This window comes from Nymphaea colorata, chromosome 7, assembly GCF_008831285.2.
Source record: "Nymphaea colorata isolate Beijing-Zhang1983 chromosome 7, ASM883128v2, whole genome shotgun sequence".
Taxonomy (NCBI): Eukaryota; Viridiplantae; Streptophyta; class Magnoliopsida; order Nymphaeales; family Nymphaeaceae; genus Nymphaea; species Nymphaea colorata.
The window spans coordinates 14902413-14924672 of NC_045144.1; positions in this window are offsets into that span (position 1 = coordinate 14902413).

Sequence of the window (22260 nt, forward strand, 5' to 3'; positions counted from 1 at the left end):
TGGCATATTTTGGTCCAACTGCTTCACGTTTGAAAGAGTAGTTACTGATTGAGTGCCACTATTCTATTACATTACATAATCAAATGTTAGAAAGATGGCAATGTTCATGTGCTTGTTTATTTTGTTGCATGCAGAACCTATCACAAAGCTGGTTCATATACTGTTATCTTCAATATGAGTCCATCAATATCACAAAGCAAGGTGTGGGAGGTATGTTTGCTTTTTTATTGTTTTCAAACAAATTTAATGAGGAAAGCAACCAAATAAGGTGTTAGGGTATATTCGTGTCACTCACAAAAAGTGTCCCTGAAACCATTTTGTTAGCCTTTTGCAATGTCAAACATCTACTGCATACACAAAACAGATAACAAAAACTTAGTGTTTGATGTTCGAAAATGTAAAGGAAAGGGCAAGCAGTTCAACATTTCAAGCTGACCCAATCAAAAAGTGTTTTGATGATAGTCAACTTCATTAGCCAGTGCTCATATTTCATAACTTTCTTTTTCTAAATTTTCATTATAGCAAATCTATTTATGAAACAAATATTTAAGCATGTTTAAGTTAAAATTTAATAAAAAGGTTCAAATCTATATCTACTACTAAATTTTTTTGGACTTAAAACATACCAAATGACCAAGATCCAATCAATATTGAGATGGCTTCAATTTCGTATTTAATAAAAAAAAACAAATATTTTTACTGTTATAGCAAATGAGACATTGTCGGGTCTATGTGGATATATGCAAAAAAAAAAAGACTTCCATATAAATGTATAAATGCATCAAATTCTAACTACAATGCGTCCATTATAAATTAAATGGACATGATTTCATGTTTTCTCACTAAAACTATGATCTTAAGATGAATGATACATTTAAGGTATTACAATACACACCAACTGCAATTGTGCTTTTTTTTCTCTTGCACACAGATGATGCCTTTGATTACCTAGAGTCTTATCTCTGATGCCTTTTTAGTTAAGATCTCAAGGACTTAGACTGTAGGATCAACTTTGTATCTTTGATTTATAATATATTCCGTTTGGAAAACCCAATAACATACTCTGAGGATTCGGGAATATTAAGTCAGTAAATATCATACTCTTTAATTTATAATGCCCTGTAAGTATATATATGCATCTGGATTTATGTGCTTGTGTATAATGTAGATACTTTATGGGTACGTGAGTTTCATATATGTGTGTCTCCATGTGCATAAGTGTATGAAATTAAAATTTATAACATACATAATTTGATAGGGGTTCCAGTGAATTGCTGAAGGGTCGAACCAGGGCTTGAATTGCTGCTCTTTGGCACCCTATACCTTGTATTAGGAGGTTGATGGCCACTTTATGTACTTCAAATTAGATATGGACCTACCTTCTGCTCGTGGCTACTTTCTGATCCATTTGATCAAAAGGTTTACTGTTTATGCCACCTTAGACAATAATACTTATAATTTTTGTTGTCATATTTAAACTAATGGTTTTGTATATATGATAAATCATTTATATAAATAGACGGAAGGTCAAAGTTGGATACGTAAAGACAGGTAAAATTTTACTTTGTTGAATTATAGTTTATTACTTGTTATAAACATATTTTTTTCCTAGAAGGAGCATGGCATATGTGAAAGGTGCTGGAGACTTCATCAACTTTGTCATGGCGAATAGAATAGTAGTTGATGGGAAAATTAGGTGCCCATGTTAAAAATGCAAAAATTGCTTATTTCAACCAATAAGGGTTATTGTAGATCATGTGATGTGTATTGGTTTTGTACAAAATTACACACACTGGAATTATCACATTGAGTCAGTATTGCCATCTCAAAGTGGTTATGATGAAATCACAGAAGGTGTTGAATGGAAGAGTTGACAAGCGATGCTTTCTGAATACATCCAAAAAATGAGAAAATGAAGAAAACATGGATGTGGATGATGGAGATGTAGATGATGACATGAAAGGTCAAGGCATACAAATAAAGAATATGCAAAGTTGTTAAATGATGCTAAAGAAGAAGTATATCCTTGATGTGAGTAATTAGTCATTTGATATGCTGTTGAAGTTATTGCAAGAAGCATTTTCTATAGGTGCACAAAAACCAAAATCATTTTATGAAACAAAAAAAATTATTAGAGCATCGGGTTTGATGAGTTTGTGGTGCTCTAGATGTGAGGTTTGTGGTGCTCTAGATGGAGAGAAGATGGAGAACAAAGGAATCAAAGCAGAACATAAATTTCTGCCAGGACTGTGTGCTTCTTTCCATTAATACCTTGGCTTCAGAGAATGTACTTTTCTTCAAAAACTGCTTCAGAAATGAGATAGCATGATGAAAGATGCATTAAAGATCACTTATTAAGACACCCTTTTCATTCCTTAGCATGAAAATCTTGCATCAATTTTTTGCATTAGATAGTTGCAATATCATACTTGAATTGTTAAGCGATGGTTTCAAACCCTTGCGTACTTTCAGTACATCATATGGTATCTGGTTGATCATCACTGTCATATAGAATCTACCACAATGGATGTGTATGAAAAAATCATGCATGAATTTATGTTTGTTAATTTCTTGGTTAAATTATTATGGAAATAAGATTGATGCATATTTGCGGATGCTAATTGATGAATTGAAAATTTTGTGAGAATTTGGTGTAGATACTTATGATGCAAATAGAAAAAAATATTTTTGAAGGCATGCAGTTTTATTATAGACCATAAATGATTTTCTAGCTTATGCAGACCTATCAGGATGGAGTACGAAAGAAAAATTAGCATGCCCCATAATCCAAAAGGATATACATTCTTTTCAGTGAAGAAATAGTTGCAAAGAATGCTATATGAGTCATCAAAGATTCTTACTTGCATATCATGCATACAGATTGGACAAGTTGTTCATTTGATGGGATTGAAGAACTAAGAATTGTTTCTACACATTTTTTTTGGAATTGATGCATTAGAAGAAGTGGAACATGAATCGTTATCATACAATTAGAAAAACAAAAGTATATTTTTCTCTTTGCCATATTAGGAACACAACTTATTACATCACAACCTAGATGTAACGCATAGTAGAAAAATGTTTGACAACATAGTTAGTACATTGTTGAATTTAAAAAAAAAGGTAAAAGATCATTATAATTCTCATTTGGACTTATATGAGATAAATATAAGACATAGAGTTCATCCATAAACATGTAATAAAACTGGTAATATATTATTGTCAGCAACATGTTTCACCATGAACAGAAAAGAGGCAAACATATTTGTGTAAAGTCTTGAATAATTTGAAGGTTTCAGACTGGTAATAATTTGAAGGTTTCAAACATTTCACGATGTGTACATCTAAAAGGACATAAAGTCTCCATTTTAAAGAGCATGACTGTCATGTGTTGATTTATCAATTCCTTCCATTAGCCTTACAAGTACCTTTACCTAAAAAGGTAAGCACAATATTGATTGCATTGTACAATTTTGTCAATGAATTATGCACAAAAGTGAGAAAAGACATGATTTGAAACATTTAGATAAGCAAATTATATTGACATTATGTCATATGAAAAAGATATTTGCACTCATTTTTTTTTATCAAGATTTCATTTGCCTATTCATTTAGCTGGTGAAGTATTATTAGGTGGGCCTATACAATACTGTTGGATGTATCCTATTGAAAGGTAGAGACACACACTACTTTACATTGTTTTCATGCATATTTGTTTGTCTTTTTTGACTTACTTATGTTTGATTATTTATTTAAGGTACTTACTCAAGCTCAAGTCTTATATGTGTAATAGAAGTCAACCAAAAGGATCAATTGTAGAGAGGTATTTGGCCAAAGAAAGTTTGACACTTTGTTTCAAGTATTTATATGGTGTAGAAACATGATTTGATATAGAAAGAAATTATTGAAGAAATTGAATCAAAACGAAATTATACATTGTTGAGGAAAGGACGGTTTTTGGGAGCATAGAGATATTTATTATGGACAGTTTAATGCTTCAATAAATGCACACTTACATATTGTCTAATCATCCTTTAGTGGCACCTTACCTTCAGTAAATCACTGGCTTAATTTCTTTTTAATATATTTTGAGATAATCATAATTTAGCATACTAATGAGTTTATTTTTCATTAGGACAATTAATGCTTCAATAAGTGCACACTTACGTATTGTTTAATCATCCTTTAGTAAGTCACTGACTTAATTTCTTTTGAATATATTTTGAGATAATCATAAATTTTTGACATACTAATGAGTCTATTTTTCATTAGGCGACATCTAAACTTGCGGAGAAGATAATATTAAAAAAGGTCTTATGAGATTGAACACTTGCATAAAGTCATATTTCTCAAATGGTTTCAAGATCATGAATAATGGTTATTTCCTCTATTTGTATTTCTAATATAATTATCTAAGTACATTATACAACTGGTCGTTTATTTCAATAGATTTGTTAGTTACATCAAAGAAGTACTGGCCAACTACTAGATGATGAACTTACATGGTTTCCATAATATCCTCAAAAGTTGGTGAAGAAATATAATGGATTTGTAATAAATGGATTTTGATTTTATACACTTGAAAGAGAAGGGAAAAGGAAAACTCAATACAGCAGTATTGTTGTTGTGACTGCACAAACTTCAAGTTTCTCAAGTGCAAAAGATAGAAATTCAGTTATTGGTGATGTTATCTATTACGGAGTCATTTCAGACATCTTTGAAGTTGAGTATCATGGAGATATAAAGTTTGTTTTATTAAGCGTAAATAGTTCAAAGTTTTGAGTTCACATACTAAAGGAATGAGGAAAGATGAGTTCATAATGAATTCCAAGTACATATGCATAAAAAATGAACCATTTGTACTCCCAACTCAAGTGGAACAAGTTTTCTATACTGAAAATCCTATTGATTAGCACGTTGTTGTTAAAGTGAGACCTCAAGACTTATTTGATATGCAAAAGGCAAAGAACAATATCAGATGAAATGATTGACATGACAAATAATAATTTTGGGATAATGAATCCTAGAACATTTGAATATCACAAACAGTTGATGACGTTTCTTGGGTTAAAGCAAATGTACCAGCCTTGTGTATTAACAAAATATGCTCCAAATCCCCAGCCGGACACCCAAAGCATACCACTTGCTCTCCTTTTATTATCTTATCATATGATGCTTGGTAATGCATTCTCTCTCTATCAATCTCTGTAATTTAGATTGTGTAAATCTTAGTTTATATTTGCATATTTTTTTGATTTTGCAATCACAATTATTAGGAACTTACATTTAGAAAGCATGCGGGCAAGTGGTTGCTCTTGTTGTGATAATAGCTGAAAGTGGATTGCAACACCATATGCATGACAATAAGGAATTTCAAACAAATGAGGCCAGCACAAGTATGATTCATTTATATGTATTTAACCAGAAATATTTTTGCATCTTTAAGTAGTGGTAATTATTATATTTTAACTCATCTATGTGTATTTAGGTCAACCACTTTAACAGAAAGAGACAAGAGGCATTCCTCATGTATTAGATACGACAAGGTTGGATCCAAAACAAACATTCAAAGTGGAGATCAACAAATATGGTCAACTAATAGGATGAAAGGTGCAAAAACGTAGTTCTTTCATTGGTATATTGACACGGAACCCTCAAATTATGCCACTTATCATGAATGAAAAGATTTGCCTCAAATATGCAAGGATGATGTGTGGAACTGTATTGTGGTGATAGATGTTTTCATTTTTCCTTTGTTTAAGTTTAGTAGTACAATGTGTATTAACTAATTAAATATTTTTGTGTTGTAGGAAAAATATGAAGGCCCCGGAGTTAATGAAACAATATTCAACATTGTGGAGGACTTCGAGGTGCAATATGAGGAAAATTGACAAAAAATATAGATCAGTGGATAATTGTATTGCAAAATCTCAATTCCTGAAGACTAATGGAGGAGTTTGATTCGACATTTTGAAAATAGATGATCTAAGGTAATTATGTTTAATTTGATATATATATATTATATATTATGTGATTATAATCATTCATACTTTTCAACTTTAACTATTTGTTGTAGAAACAAAGTGAAAAAAAAAAATAGTGCTGGGCAATATACAAGACTCCTCATACTATAGGCACAAAAAGTTTTACATGATTTTGAGAAGAAAATGTGATCTTATTAATGAAAATGTTATTACTTATCATTATTGACTCATTTATTTTTAATATTAAATGTCTTATATTTTGGGCAGGTTAGAGAGGGCGAACCAGAGCCTTCTCATGCCGAAGTTTTCATTATGATGTAAAGGCAAAAGAGACTACAACAACCAAGCAACAAATGAAGTAATTGTAAGTCATAATATCTAATTGTTATTAACAATGATTGTAATTGAAAAATAGTAACTATATTATGCTAATTTAAACGCTCAACTCAATGAAGCAATGTCTCAATTACTTGAAGGAGTTAGAGTTGACCCATCTCTAACTAGTGTTTTGTTGCGTGTAATGGGGTCATACAAGTTTGGATGAGTGCATATTTATGGAATGGGGGTAAAACTATCCCAATTTTTTTATGCAGCAACTAGTAAAACTGAACTCATGGCACAAAATGTGATATTGTGTGGAGAATTGAAAGATTTACACAATAAGGTGAATAAAGTAGAAACCAACCTCACAGACTAAATATGTGAATTAAAATCTAGGCAAGTTGAAAGAAATACATAAAATGGAAGGCAGACATGTAGAACAAATATATGAGTTACAAGCCCAAGTCAAAATGTTGATGACAACATCGAAAAAGAAAAACTAACTGACAATATTCGACAAAATATGACAGTTTTTTAATTTTTATGATTTGTTAGAGATAACATAACTTTTCTCTTGTTCTTTTTATAGGTTTGAAGGTGGTTTAAACATCATGTGCACCTCGGCAAGGAGATTTTTTTGTGAAAAAATGTTTGGTGTTACTAATTTGAACTTTACATATTAATTTGTAGTTTGTAAATATATTTGTTGAAATACATTTCATTTTCTGATATGTAAAAGCCAACTGTCTGCCCAGCCTCTTCTCTCTGCCTTCAACTTCTCCCCTCTCTATTATTTATGATCCGTAACTGTTCTTTATGAGCTTGTCTTACTTTCCTAGTGTTCAAAGTGAGTCACTTTCGTTATGTTTAATTAACAAGTCATTTTCCATTTCTTTTCAGCTGGATAACAAAAAATTAGAGGCATTGTGTAAAGGGATTCACCTAAGGAGGCCGTGGAAGTTGAGAAGGATGGTTCTTTCATGCCCAAGGGTGTGTCCTTGTTGTGTTATGTTCAAGTTGTTAGAGGGTTGGATCAAGTTTTAACATCTCTCGAAAGGCATTCACCTATGAGCAGCTGCATGTTATAGAGTTCAACATCTCTCACAGGAGGATGTCCGTGATCGTTTTAAAAAAAAAAAAAAGGAAATCTAGTGCTGGCCTATTGGGAGATGGATGAAGCAGAATATAAGAATTTTAGTGAGGAATTTTTTTTAGCAAATGTATCTTGATATTTGGAAATGCTATTACTTTTTGAATGAAAAATAATTTTTTTGAAATAACTTTACAAGGAAATTTCATGCACTTGGTTAGTAAATTTTCTTGATGACAGCCCAAAACAAGGTTTTAGTTTGTGGTTGGATGACCTGAAATTGGGTTTCGTTAAAGCTCCCATCTGACAAAATCTGGCTTTGAAAATTTCACAAACTGATTTTTTGACACCTAAAGTCAATAATTAACTCATGCGTCCTTTGACAAATCCAAGTCAGATGCATAATGTATGAAAACATAAAAATTGAGTAAATCATGAAAATCTCACATTTAAATTCAACTTTATCAACTAAAAAAGGTTAAGACCATTGCAAAAGCCTCATCAAGTTTGACTTTTTTAATTGTTTTAGTATTGTAAATTTGAGCTTGTTGCATTCTGTATCCCTTTTTATAATGACAAAATATGGGCAACCTTTTCGCAAAATCGACAAAAATGGCAAAGGGCGAGCTTTGTCAATGTTGTGAACTTGGGAAATAGCTTATTTGTATCATGCAATCAATCTTCTTAGATTTCTGCCCATGCTAATATTGCTAACAAATCTAGATTGTGCATGTATTAGCATCTCAAAATTTTTATTGGTTTTAAAGTGCTCCAGAAAAATAAGGTTTTGTATTGAAAATGAGAGAGAAAGGGACTCACCCGTCGGTACGAGGATCTACCGTTCCCGGTGTCTTTACCGAGGGTAGTCAATTCAAGGGCTATGTTTATCACTGATGCATTTCATTTTAACTTAAACATCTTTTTGATTCTACATGCGGTATAGAAAAATATTGAAAGTTTGATGTTTCAAACTTTTGAAAAGATTCTTGAAGAGTTGCTTGAGAATGTGAAATATTTTGGGGGAAACTAGAATAAATCCTTATGAATATTATTTGGAAAGCTTGAAATTCATTTTGAAATCATTTTAGTGTTCTCTTAATAATTTAAGTAGGTTTGAGATTTTTCTCTAAGTCAGTTGCTACCTAGTTAGAGTTTCATCTCATCTTGCTTAAGTTCTTTTAAAGATGTGATTGTGCTCATTTGTGATATTAAGTGAATGTGAATGTATGAATGCATTGATCCAATATGATTAAAAGATAATAAGGCATTCCTACCATGACATTCATCTAGATGCATTCCTACCATAACATACATCTAAATTCTTGTAATAAATATTTTTGATGAAAGGGAAAAATTTTTGAAAATGGAATGGGGTTGTAGATCAAGTATGTTTTCAATATTGGGTCACTACTTGGTTTTTGGTCTTAATGAAGTCGGCAAATGAAAAATGAAAATCTTAAATGATAAGAGAAAAATATTGAAATGATGGAACAGAGGAAAGACTTTCATAGAGGGAAATATAGAAGAGAGAGACAGAGATCTTGAAAATTATAAAATTAGATATTTAAAAGAAAGAGAGACACGTTTTCATATACATATATACATATGTATGTATATATATACATATAGATACGTATATGAAACCTTGTGAACATAATGTTTAAATCAAATAGAGAGGAGAAGATCATTTTAGAAAGAGAGAGTGATTTAAAAAGGGAATACACACACACACACACACACACACACACACACATATATATATATATATTCATATCTACGTATACGAAGGTTTGCAAAAATATGTTAAATCATAAAGAGAGAATGACAAAGAAAGATATTCATGTGCACGTCAACGTATATAACAAGTATGTACACATACTTCTCCATAAATATTAAAATCAAGAAATGATTTGAAAATAGCTGACTTCAATTGTTTTGATGTGGGCCGGAGGAGAGCTTGGACTAATACAAGAGTCTAAGCTAAGTCTGTGAGGCCTCATTAGAGAAGGTTTATGTCGAAAATGTTTTAGAAAATATGATTTTAAATATTTTTTTATATATGAACATAAAACATAGTTATTTTGTTTCTAATAAGGGAATATGTTTTCTTCCACCATTAGGTATGGAAGAAAACCAAACCACACGATAAGGCTCTCATTAGGGTTTCTAATCGAATGATTAAAAAGAAAACTAACGAACAAAATGACATGCAAATGCATATTAAAATGTACACATTCCGTGAGGGTTTTCTCCTGGTTGGACAAGTCCCAACCTCAAAAATCGCAAGAAGAAATCACAACCCCAAATACTCATTCTTACCGTGCATTTGTACATTGATTAAGAGAAGATTAGAATATCATGCATGAGCATAATTTCAAGCATGAATGACGAATAAAGACAATATAGGAAGTATATTTTTGGAGATAAATGAAGAAATGGAATTTGTGTCGTTTTACTCATACTCCCGGTGCACTCAAGAGTAGCTCTTGATTCCGGATCATTTGAGCTATCTTTCGCAGCCATGGGGAGGCGGCAAGAGGAAAAGGAGGAAATGAAAAGAGAGGATTGCATGCCTCGGATATGAATGATTTTGGAAATGAGCCATGGGGAGGTGGCAAGAGGAAATGAAAATAAAAATGAAGGAAGATTACATACCTTGAATGTGATTGACATTTGGAAGAAAGATGATCACCCTTGCTTGTAATGGTCTTACACCTCCTTGAGTGAAGCTCTAAGATGATGACGATGTGGCCTCCAAGAGATCTTCGTGCTCCCTTGAAGAGTTGTTGTTTGATGAAGCTTGCTCCAAGTTGAAGAATGAGAGAGAATAAGAATGAAAGAGGAAGAGGGAAATGGAGGAAGAGAGTTGTGAAAACTCCAAGTCCTCAAGTGAAAATTTGCTGGAATCTTTTCAATAACTCACTCCTTCATCAAGAGGGGGAAAATGGGGGTATTTATAGAGAGTTTTGGGAGCCAAAGCTTAACATTCAAATTTTTGAATTTATTGCTATTTTCGTACGAATTTTGAATTATTTTGAAAAAGAAATGGTTTGAAAATGGGTATGATTGGTCATTAGGCCTGAAAATATATTTTTGAAGTGTAAGGAGGGCTAATGCCCACTCCAAATGTCCCAAAAACACCCTAACGGTTCGTTTTTCTGAAAAAAAATGAATGAAGCTTGCGCGTGCAAAGGGTCACTGCCACGGCAGCGCGGTCGGACGATGCGTTGTCGCGCTCGACTGTGCACTTGTGTGCGTGACAGCACTATCGCGTGATGTGCACCTGCGTGCACGACTGTGTTGTCGCGCGTGAGCACAACGCTCACTCATGCGAGCGCGTGTGGTGCTCTCGTGAGTGCTATTTGTGCGAGCGCATGTGGTGTGCTCGTGAGCGTGCACACACAACACTCACTTGTGTGAGCGCGTGTGACACACTCGCACTCGCGAGCCCTCTTTTTCTTTTTTTTTTAAATTCAATAAAATTTAATAAAATGAAATAAAAATGTTGTTACATAAAAAACTTTTTTTTATTTAAAACGTGTAGAAGAAAAGTTTTGTTAAAAATGGGTGCTCGACTCAATTTTCGGATACTCCAGGTAGGCCTGGGCATCGGGCCAGGCCGGCCCGACCGGGTAAGGGTAGGCCCGATACGGCCTGTCGGGCCGCTCAGCCCGGCCTAGGCCCTGAGGGGGAGCGGGAGCAGAGAGGGAGAGGGAGAGGGGGAGTGGAGAGGGAGAGGGAGAGAGGGAGGGGGAGCGGAGAGGGAGAGGGAGAGCGGGAGGGGGAGCTGAGAGGGAGGGGGGAGGGGGAGCGGGAGGGGTCCGATCGGGCCAGCCCGGCGGCGGCCCGTCCCGATGCCAGGCTTAACTCCGGGCTCGTTTTGAATCCGGATTCGGTTGAAGCATAAAACAAGAGAATGGTCGTGCATGTGAGCGACGCTCGTAGCACTAGACTTTGTCATTTTGAACTTGATTTTAAATTTTGGGTTTGAAGTGCTTAATTTGGATCCAAACTTGGGTTTAAAATTCATTTTGAAAATAATAGACCCAAAATTTTAATAGCCCCCTTTTTTGAAAATTTTGGAGTGATAACAGCATGGCCACTGTTTTTTCTTCTGCAGTACCCCAACTGCTAGACCAATGACACAGGGATTCATTAAATGCCCGTTATCCTGCCTCAAAATTGCAGCTCATGTTTCTATCGCTGAAATTTTATGACTTGCAAACTGTTATTCAATGTTGCAAAAACTGTTTCACTGTTTCAGCACCATATTAATTCAGTGGGTTCATTGATTTCCCTTGTGGTAATAAGTGTCAGCAATATTTGATGAAAGGGGCTTAAATGATTTCAGGTGCTAGTTAATGAAGGTGAGGGCATGAAGGATTATTAGGAGCATAACATGAATGAGGATCAGGTGTATAATAATGACATGAAGGAGTATAGAAGAAATTATTGGTATGGAGGAGGAGCCATTGCCTATGGAGTACCCTTTGAAGGTGAATTGTCATAATGATACTCCAAGTATGCCTAATCTGAGCCTTTAGCATGTTTATTGGTTTTCATGCTGGCTATGAATTTCTTTACCGGTTTACTACCACTGCAGATGCCAGAGAATGCTGTAAACATATCTCCCTTGGTGAGTTTGTTGCCCCCACAATTTGTCATTCTTTTGATGTATTTTGAAGATTTTCTTGGGTGCTTCTAAAGAACAAGTGGTAGCTTAATTTGAAAGATATATACGATATTCATCATGTTATATATTAAACACATGGTTTTTGTCAAATCGATGCTTGTTTGTTTGTTTGAAAAGATAAAATTTATTTCTTGTATGATCAATTCCGGTTTGTCTCATATTCAGATTTTTACATAGTTTGGCTTTTGAATGAAAACATCTAAAGAAGATACATATTATCAATGTAATTAAAGTTGAAATTAATATTAATATATTGCAAACTGTAATTTGATTGTTTTTGCTCAAAATGCAGATTATGATTGCCGTAATTTGGAGTATATGACAGTCTATGAAGATAGGTGTTATCAACCCAAATTTTTTCAAAAGGGGATGTATTTCATTTTCACTTAAATTTAAATTATTTCATCTGGATTTAATTCCTGGGCCTTAAGCCGAACTTTAGACCCAAAACAAACTTCCATATCCTTACGTAAGTCCAATTATAGACTATGAGATCCAAAATGAATCTCTTGACCCACGTCTGAGTCCAAACTTAAGGTTCATATTCAAATATGAAATCCAACTCTCAGGTCTAAATTAGATCCAAAGCCAAGTTTAGTTCCAAATTGAGAATTTCAAAATCAAAATCCAAAAATCGAGATCAAAACAACAAAATTTGATGTCATTGAGCTCCGCACATGCACACACAGACCTTCCCTTTGTTTTATCTCTCGTCCTTGTGCCAAAAATATGTTTTTGAGCTTAAACCACTCAGAAAAATGCATCAGTGACCCTAAAACGAGTCTAGAATCACTCAAAACAGAGTCGACCCCTCATGTGTAAGAAAACCATTTTTATACATATTTAAAAGATAGGGTTTTATGATTTTTTTATTTTATTCTTATTATTTCAAACTATTTTTTTATTTTATTTATTTTAAAAAAGTCAGTCGTGCGCCACCATGCGCTAGATTGTGCAACGTGATCACGCATGCGCGAATAGTAGCAACAGAGCTGGGGCCTGTGCAGGCCCCATTTTGATGAAAACCCACCCCTAGGGGGGCGGTTTTGGCCTTGCTAGGTAGGCATTAACCCTACCCATACCCCAAAGGAGTGTTTGCAAGGGCTAATGGTGGGATCATTCAAAGTGGGAGTTTCATCTTTCAAAAATCATTCTTATTAGAGGTATGTAATCAATACCTCAATCCATATTTTTTCTTTACTTTCTCCCTTTTCATTTTCCCATTGTCATATAAGATAGCTCTCAAATCTCTTCTTTGGAGTGAAAAGTTATTCTTGAGTGCACCGGGATTTTGAGCAAGACAAAATAAATCCAATTTCTTCATTTATTTTCAAAAATATGCTTGTTATATTGCTTTACTCATTGTTTACATTTGAGATAATGCTTATGCATGATGTATTAATTTTTCTTAATTAATGAGCAAATGCACAACAAGAATGAGTGCTTGGGTTGAGATTTTATCATTTTTATATTAATTATTGAGGTTGGAATTTGTCCAACTTGGAAAGCTACAAATATGTACATGTTAAAATGTATTTTTATATTATTATTACACTTAGTTTCTCTTTTAATCACCCGATTATGAACCCCAAGGAGTGCTTTATTTCGTTGTCTGATTTTCTTCCATACCCAATGATGAAAGAAATATATTCTCTTGTAACAAATGAAATAATCTTTCTTTTATATTTACATATAAAATATTTGGAATCATGTTTTTCAAAAGATTTTCAAGAGCAAGAACCCTCTTGAATGAGGATTTGGAGACCTAGCCTAGGCTCTTGTATTAGTCCAAATTTCTCTCTTGCCTACATAGAAAAATTGAAGTCGGATATTTGCAAGTCATTTTTTGATTTTTAACTCTCTTGAAGACATATACATATTTACATGTTATATACGTATACATGCACATGACTATCTCTCTTTGTCATTCTTTTTTTTATAATTTAACATATTCTTTTACAAATTCTCATATACATACATATGAACATATATATGTGTATTTCTCTATCTTTAGAGTCATTTTGTCTAAAATTTCTCTTTTTCTAAAATCTTCTTCTCACTCTCCATTCGATTTGATACTTCATTTTCATAAAGCTTTCATGTATGTATACATATATATGTATATATAAGTATGTATATATACACGTATCTCTCTCTTTTTAAATCCCTTGCTTTTGTGATTTTTAAAATCTCTCTCTCTCTCTCTTTTTTCTTATTATTCTCATATTAAAATCTTTCATCTATTCCTTTCTTTCAAATATTTTTCTCTCAATTTAAGGTTTTAATTTCTTATTTACTGGCTTCACCAAGACATGACCTAATATTGGAAGCATGCTTGATTGTCTACAATCTCATTTCTTTTTCAAAAACTTCTCTCTTTTTATAATAATACTTATAACAATTTTATAAATAATAACAAGAAACTTAAATGCATGTAATGGTATGAATGTCATGGTATGAATGAGTGATTTCTTTTTAATTATCTACATTCAATGCATTCATATGTTCACATTCACTTAACATCACGAATAATCACAAACACGTTTTTAAAAAAACTTAAGCAAGATAAGATGAAACTCTAACTAAGTAGTAACTGAATTAGAGCAAAATTTCAAACCTACTTAAAATTTAAAGATGACACTAAAGTAATTTGAAAATGTGATCTTCAAATGTTTCCAAACAATATTTGTAAAGATTTTTCAAATCAAAATATTTTACATTCTCAAATGATTCTTCAAAAATTTGAAACATTAAATCTTCAATATTTTCTCAAACACAACACCACATTTAGAATAAAAAGATGTTTAAGCCAAAACGAAATGCATCAAGGATAAACATAGCCCTTGGATTGGTTACCTTCGGTAAAGGCACTGGGAACGGTCAATCCTTGTATCGACAGACTAGTACTTTCCTCTCTCATTTCAAAATAAAACCTCATTTTTTTGGAGCACTCTAAAAACCAAATATTTTTTGGGAATGCGAACAATAGGGATGGAGATTGGATGTTGATTGGAGATGTCCTGTGGGAGTAAGTATCAAACTCTCTCCCTCTCTCCGTCAATGGTGTTGAGTTCAACTGTCAAAGTACTTGCACACTTCTAAGCAGTAGAATGTGGCGTTCTTAGCTCTTGCATTTTCAGGCAATGCTAAATGAGGGAGGTTTCCAGTTTGTATTGCAAATGCCATCTCCATCACCATTATCATCAGCCCATTTCACCAAAACCTCAAGGTAATTGAATCCTTCCTCTCCTTTTAAAAAGATATAAGATACTTCTGGTGCTTTGTAACTTCATAGAAATTAGAGTACAGTAGCCTCAACCACCTTACCTGAAATATGTATCATCACTTGTTGGCGTTTGAACAGTCGATTAGTCAAACAATAATACAGTATCAAAGTTTGGGAATTATTTCAAAACATTTTGGTTCTGATGTATGCAACTTGCTGAAAATTTCGAGTAAATTCTGTTTTGATCCATACTGAATTTGACTTTGGCATCGGTAAGCTCTTGGTCGAGCACAAGACAACAACACAGATTGGTACCTTAGGCAACATTGGTTATATTGCACCAGGTATCGAATGCTCACTGGTTCTCTGCTTTGAACACAATCTTTGCTATAGTTCATTCTATTTCATAATCAGTTCACATTAATCAGATGAACTTAAATATTTTCCTCTTCTCTGCATGCACAGTATCCTTTTATTTTGTTGATGAGCTTAGAAAATTTATGTGAATGAGAGCATGGTCTGGCTGGAAAGGCATTTATCAGGACTGACGTGAGTTACGTGGTGATGGTGTTGGAGGCATTTACCAGAAGAAAATTGATCCAATGTTTAATGGAGGGTTCAACTTGCGAAATTGGGTTGATGCAGCATTTCCTCGTGCAGTCACGGAAGTTGCAGACTGCCGTCTCATGGGTGAGGCTAGCAGCAGCTTCACTGATGGGGAAGTCCACAACATTGCATAGACTTCAAAGGTTCAAGTGGTGGCTTCAGTTTTCTGTCACAACCTATGTCACCATGGTGCGCTCACATGACCTGCGTACCCACGGGTACGCGGGTACGTGGTGGTACTTTTGGATCTGGTTCTGGGTCGGAACTAGATCCAAACCATAATGAAATGTTAAAATGTAACACGCAATGCTCGTTCTGCTTGATCTTCTGGTGTCTTCCGGCGGTTGATTGAGCAGCTGGCGACAGAAGTCCGGCAAGAGCTTGGGCAGCCACTAGTGATGGGCGGCGGCTCGCGACGGAGGGCGACTGGCAACAGGCTACGAGTTGTGACGAGAGGCACTGGAGTAGAGGAAGATAAAGAGAGGCGCAAGAGCATAGCGAGAATGCTGTAAGAGCAGTGCGAGAGAGAATTCGAGAACCGGCAGAGAGAAAACAGGCAGAGAGAAGGAGAGAAAGTGTGTGATAGATTGGAAAACAGAGAGGGACACTGGTTTGTAGTTCGTTCCGGAAAAAATGGCAGTCACCGGAATACTCAACCCAAAAAAGGGGGAAAATGGATACATTAGAAAACAAAAGGAGAAAAAACAAAAAAATACTTGAAGCTGGTGTAGTCGCCGGAGACACTATTCTCGCCATAATAGATGACGGAAATCATAGAGGGTTTAACCCTCCTCCCTCTCTGTTAAATGCTTTCTTTTGTTTTTTTTTTTTGGTTTGAGAACAAGAAAACCCATTGTCGAGGGATGAGGGTTTCCCTTTTATAGCACAAGGTAAAAGAAAAAGTTAACATAAATCGTCTAAGTCTTCTTTGACTCATGACTTGTTTTGTGAAGTTTACCATATGTTTTCATTTATTTTATAAAGTTATTTGTTTTAATCTTTTAATGTGTTGTCAACATACTATGGCACGTAGTTATGAATGATAAATGTTGATTCAATGTCAACACATTGTTCCAGTTTTTTCCCACATATTGTGTGATGATTCAATAATGAAGTTTATGCACTGTGCTGCAATGTGTGATGATATTTTTTTTATATGGAATACATTGTTCCTGTTTTTCATTATTTTTTATATTTTTGAATTAAAAATATATAATTATAGCTGTATCATCGCACCAAGATTGACGAAAATGCCATACTCATTCTCACTTTCCTGTACCTATACCAGTACCCGAACTCATACCAATGTGACATAGGTACAATAGCAACAATCAATGTTGTGAGAAGCATACACTTCACACACAAAATTTGTATGTGTCCCTAAAGCCATGAGACGCCCGTGTCCCTAAAGTGTGCGCCTCATTTCGTAGAGGTGTACGCCTCCATACGTGGCACGCTTCTTGTTTGAGGCGCATGCCTCAAGGACAGAGTCTATTTAGTTTTTTTAAAGAAAAAAATTAAAAATTAAATAAAATTAGTCAAGAGGGCTTCAAACGTACACTGTTTATATCCCCAAATTTCATTTTCTCAATCCCAAATAACCTGCTGCCATTGTCTCTATGCTTTTGTCCGAGAGTGAGTTTTCTTCTCTGTGGCTGAGAAGGTGAAAGCTTGATATGAAGCTCAAGGCCGACACAGATGATGATGCCGCTTCACCAAACGTACGTGTATATATATATATATATATATATATATATATATATATATATATATATATATATATATATATATATATATATATATATATATATTGTTCTTTATTGATATGCTTAGCATTGTAGTCATTTTTTTCAGTTTTGTTATTATTTTTATAAATATTATATAATTCACAAATTTATCCGTGAAGCTACGCTTCAATTAACGCCTCGCGTGGCCGCTTCGCCTCGCTTTATCGCCTTTTACAACATTGGCAACAATCTAGTCAGCTCACCTTAACTTAGCTGGGAATAAACCCTTGTAAACATTTTCACTCACTTTAAGCATGTTAATTTGTACCATTTTTGTTATTAAAATCTAGTTTGGCTGAATTTTATTGTTTATAAATGAATTAGAATTGAGTAAGAAGACATTGTTCTCATTGATTACAGCATGCAGTATTAAAAAACAGGGCACCTGTTTGAGATGCCGCAGTAAAAAGAAGTCCTTAAATAATTAGTAATGCACAAGATGCGTTGGTAATAGTTCATTACTAATGCAACCCTTTTGTTAGTATTGACTAGAAAATTTCGTTACTAATAAACATTACTAAAGCATCACATTTTTTTAGGTAAAGGCTTTTGCAACGAGGCCTTTAGTAACACATATTCTAACGAATGAGCCGCACTAGTATATACCTTTACTAACACACTTGCTGCATTACTAAATAATTCTTTTCTTGTAATGTACTTCCATGATCCAAGCTATAGCCCTTTTGTTGTAGATCCAGAAATCCTTGCATTTTGCTCTCTAAAACATAGGCGGTAAATAAGTGTTCACGAAAAGCTTTCAAGAACTGTGCCCATAAAGTAACTTCTGCATCTTGAAATCTTAGTTGTTTCAATGTTTCCCACCAATATTCAACATTAATTTTCAACATACAAGTAGTAAAATCTACTTTCTGCTCACCATGAACCAAAGTTTGAAAGTTCTTTTCTATCTCTGCAATCAACTTTTTACTGCATTAGGCCATGCTTTCCTTTGAATGTGGGTGGATTCAATCCTACAAACCTTCTCTATGGAACTTTTGCACTTGCACCACCAACTTGGTCTCTTGACCACTTTGATTGCATTGGGTGGTTTGACTGCTTTGGCCACTTGGCTGCCCAAGATTCAACTGTCCATTCATTATAGTTTGCATATATGTTAATATAATGTATAAAGTTTGCATAATAAAATTTTGTTGATTCGCCTAGTTTTCACGACCTTCATTAGGATCTGCTTTATGGTTAGCATTTCCACTAGGCTGCATCATCTAGTATAATAATTTTTTTTATGTCAATGTTGAACCAAATACTTATAATTCATCACGAAACACTTCAACTTTTTTTCTTAAAAACACTAGGTCATTACATTCATCATATAAAAGTCTCTAGTCCTTTGAATCCGGATCAATTAGAGAATTAAGACTTCATTTACAACTATGGCCCTAACAATAGGCCTTGGGGTTGTTCCAGTAGAATCAGTAGAAATAGCATCCTCATCTTCTAATGGCTATGGGCTAGATCCAGTTGATTTTATTGAACTAAAGTCCATGTATTCGAATATGGGCCCCACACAGTTACTTAGATCTACACAAAGTGGGGTATATGTAGCATCTGTAGAGTCAGGTAATTGTTGATGAGAGATAGATTTTACCACAATAACATCTTTAAGGTAAGCTTGACGATTTCCACAATGCCTGGAATGGGAGATCTGGATTGGCTCTTCTTGGTCCATCTCAAGTGATTCCTTTGATTTTTTTTTTATTTTGAAAACCACCTTACGCACTCCATTGCTAATTTGTCCACTTTCTTGTGCCACTTAGTTTGTTACTCAATAAAATAAAAAGAACTTGAACTTCAAAGCGAAAGAATGTTCAATGTTACCTCTTGGACCATTGCAGATTGACTGGATCGTGGATCATTCTTCTTTATTAGATGGCTCCGATACCAAATTGTAACACAAAAAAAAAGAATTATGAAATTTTCAAAATGAATGACATTGGAGAATTATAAAGCAAAGTTAATTTCCTTTATTCATTTCCAAGTCTTTCTTTTTACAATGGAAATTATTAATTAGAAAACAAAGAATTCCTGGAAGCCATGGTCTAATAGATGACGTTCCCCAACACAACCACCAATAAGGTAGCAAAATTAACAATGCCACATAAATAGAAAATTTGCAAACATTAATTGTTCTTTTTTCACATGAGGGAGCATCAAAGTTTGTTTTATAAAATACTTGGCAAGTATGCACAATCAAACCAATTAATCGATAACCATGGGTATGCATGGTTCAATTTTCTTTCCAAGTTAGGGGCTGTCTTCCAACATTACGAGATTTCAGCACCACTTGAGAAGTTTAAAACCATGTCACCTAGGACTCATGGTGGGTCTAGTCCCCCTAAGAATCTGGGTTGGGTAAACCAAATGGAGACGTTTTGCTCTCCAAAATATATGACGATGGTCTTGAACCCTTTGTACCACCCATTGTCCAAGTAGGTTGAAGAACCATTCTTGCTTCAAGTACTCAAAAACATAAAGGTATGTAAACGAAGAACAATCATTTTAAAAGTTTAAGAACTCATAAGACACAAATTACTACAAGTAAGTTTCTTAAAATAAACACATCAATATACTTTGCTTCTTTCATATTTTCTAATAAGAAAATGTAGTCAAAACACGTTTTGTACTCAAACAACTTTTCACATAAGCATTGTTTCTAAGCAATGTATATTTTTTGGGTCACTACATGTACTGTGTTCACAACACGAGCTTGTATGAAACAAAAGAAATATCTTTAATCAAAATTCATGCTTCATTCGTATTTCAGACTTCAACCATTTTGAGACACGTGCCTGGGAAAATAACTCATGATTTAACTTAGCTAGATTACGAGCTCAAATAATATGTTTGGAAAGGAATTAGAGTTAAATTGTCTGGAGTGTTGTTAAGATGTCAGGACCCATATGTCCAATTTTGATTGAAAAATCCCTTAAAAAAAATTAAAAAATAATTTATTAAACAAGCGTGAATTTGGACAAAACCCACCCTAGCAGAAATTTTAGCAAAACTGACTAATTATTTGAAATTTAATATAAAATCAAAGATAATGTTCTGCTTTGTTAATTTTAGTCTAGCAACTTACTCCAATTCGAGCCTGAGCTGCCTTGTGGGTGGTTTTCAGAAACACAGAAAGGGGGTTAAAAAGAGCTTTGTTTGATAAAAGGCCCCTTAAGGGCTTCCAAGAGAACAAGGTTTATTTTGTGAACCCATAGGACCCCTTGCCTTCAAGGTTCTATGCTGCATTAGGGCCTAAGGGAGCACTGGACCACCTTCAACTCAAAGGAAGACCCCCCCCATTTTTTACCGTAGATGGGAGTAACATCCATGAGAATTGAATCAAGACGCTATCTATCTGCACCGCGATAGTCTATGCTACACCCTTTGAGGCTTGTTTTCACTATTCAAAACACTAGACCCAGTTCTGGTTATAAATGCACCCTGTGAAAGGACAGTGGTCCTCGAAACTAGATCTTTTCAATGTTGACATCGAATTTAATAGTTGACTTTTTTTTTCCTCAGAAAATAGTAAATGGAAAAGAGCAACCTTGTGATGACAGAATCGAGAGTTACTAGTCTAACCTGCCATGTATACGTAAGAGTACGTTTGCAGACATGAGACAAGTTGTATGAAATAAGTTCCTCCAGATAACTTATCTCAGGCACGTTTAAACTAAATTCAGATGCACAAGGGGTTTTAACTTTTCAGGAGAAACTTTGAGTGTTCAATTCCGTAACTTGAGATGTTTCGAGACACTTCAACCAACCCATCAAACATGCCGTAAAGTTAGGTATCCGACGTGGACAATAAAAAATTTGGAGATGGCTTGCTTTGGACCCCAATAACCCTCCACCCAAACAAATGTACACGTCGGGCTTTGCTTGGAAAACGAACCCGTAACAAAGATCCCGACCGTCACAGGCCACCGGGCAGCACGGAGTGCCGCCGTCGGCAGGCGAGAGGGGAAGAAACCCACTCCCCTTTTCTTTGAACGTGAGGAAGGGGGGCTGACGCTGACGGCCTAGGCGCTGCCATCGGCCGGCAAGAGTGGGAGGAACCCATTCCCACTTTCTCACTTTTAGAGGAAGGGAGGAGCTATTCTCCTCCCTCCCGCGGCCGACGGCGGCGTCCAGGCCATTGGCCGGAGCCGCCCGTCCATTCTGGACCACCAACGGCACCGGCTGACTGCCTGGGCACCGCCGTCGAACAGGGTATGGTTATGTTGAATCCAACACAAGAGTTGATACTGAGAAAGCCCTCATTTACCTCTGCTTCTCAAGTAAGCAGACTATGCAGACTTGAAACATACCATTTTAGTGACTTCTTTTGTGTCGTTGAGTGCCTCCTTGAGGTTATAGCAATTCTTATAGTCTTAAAAATAGGAATTTTAAGATATTGTAGTCTTTCTCCTTGAGACATACTAATTCCTGCAGCCTTAGAACCGGGACCTTTAGAGATACAGAAGGTACTGGCCGAGTTTTCTGTTGTTCTAAATTGGTGGATCTGCTGGATGGAATTTGAGAATTTGTGGAGTTGAGTT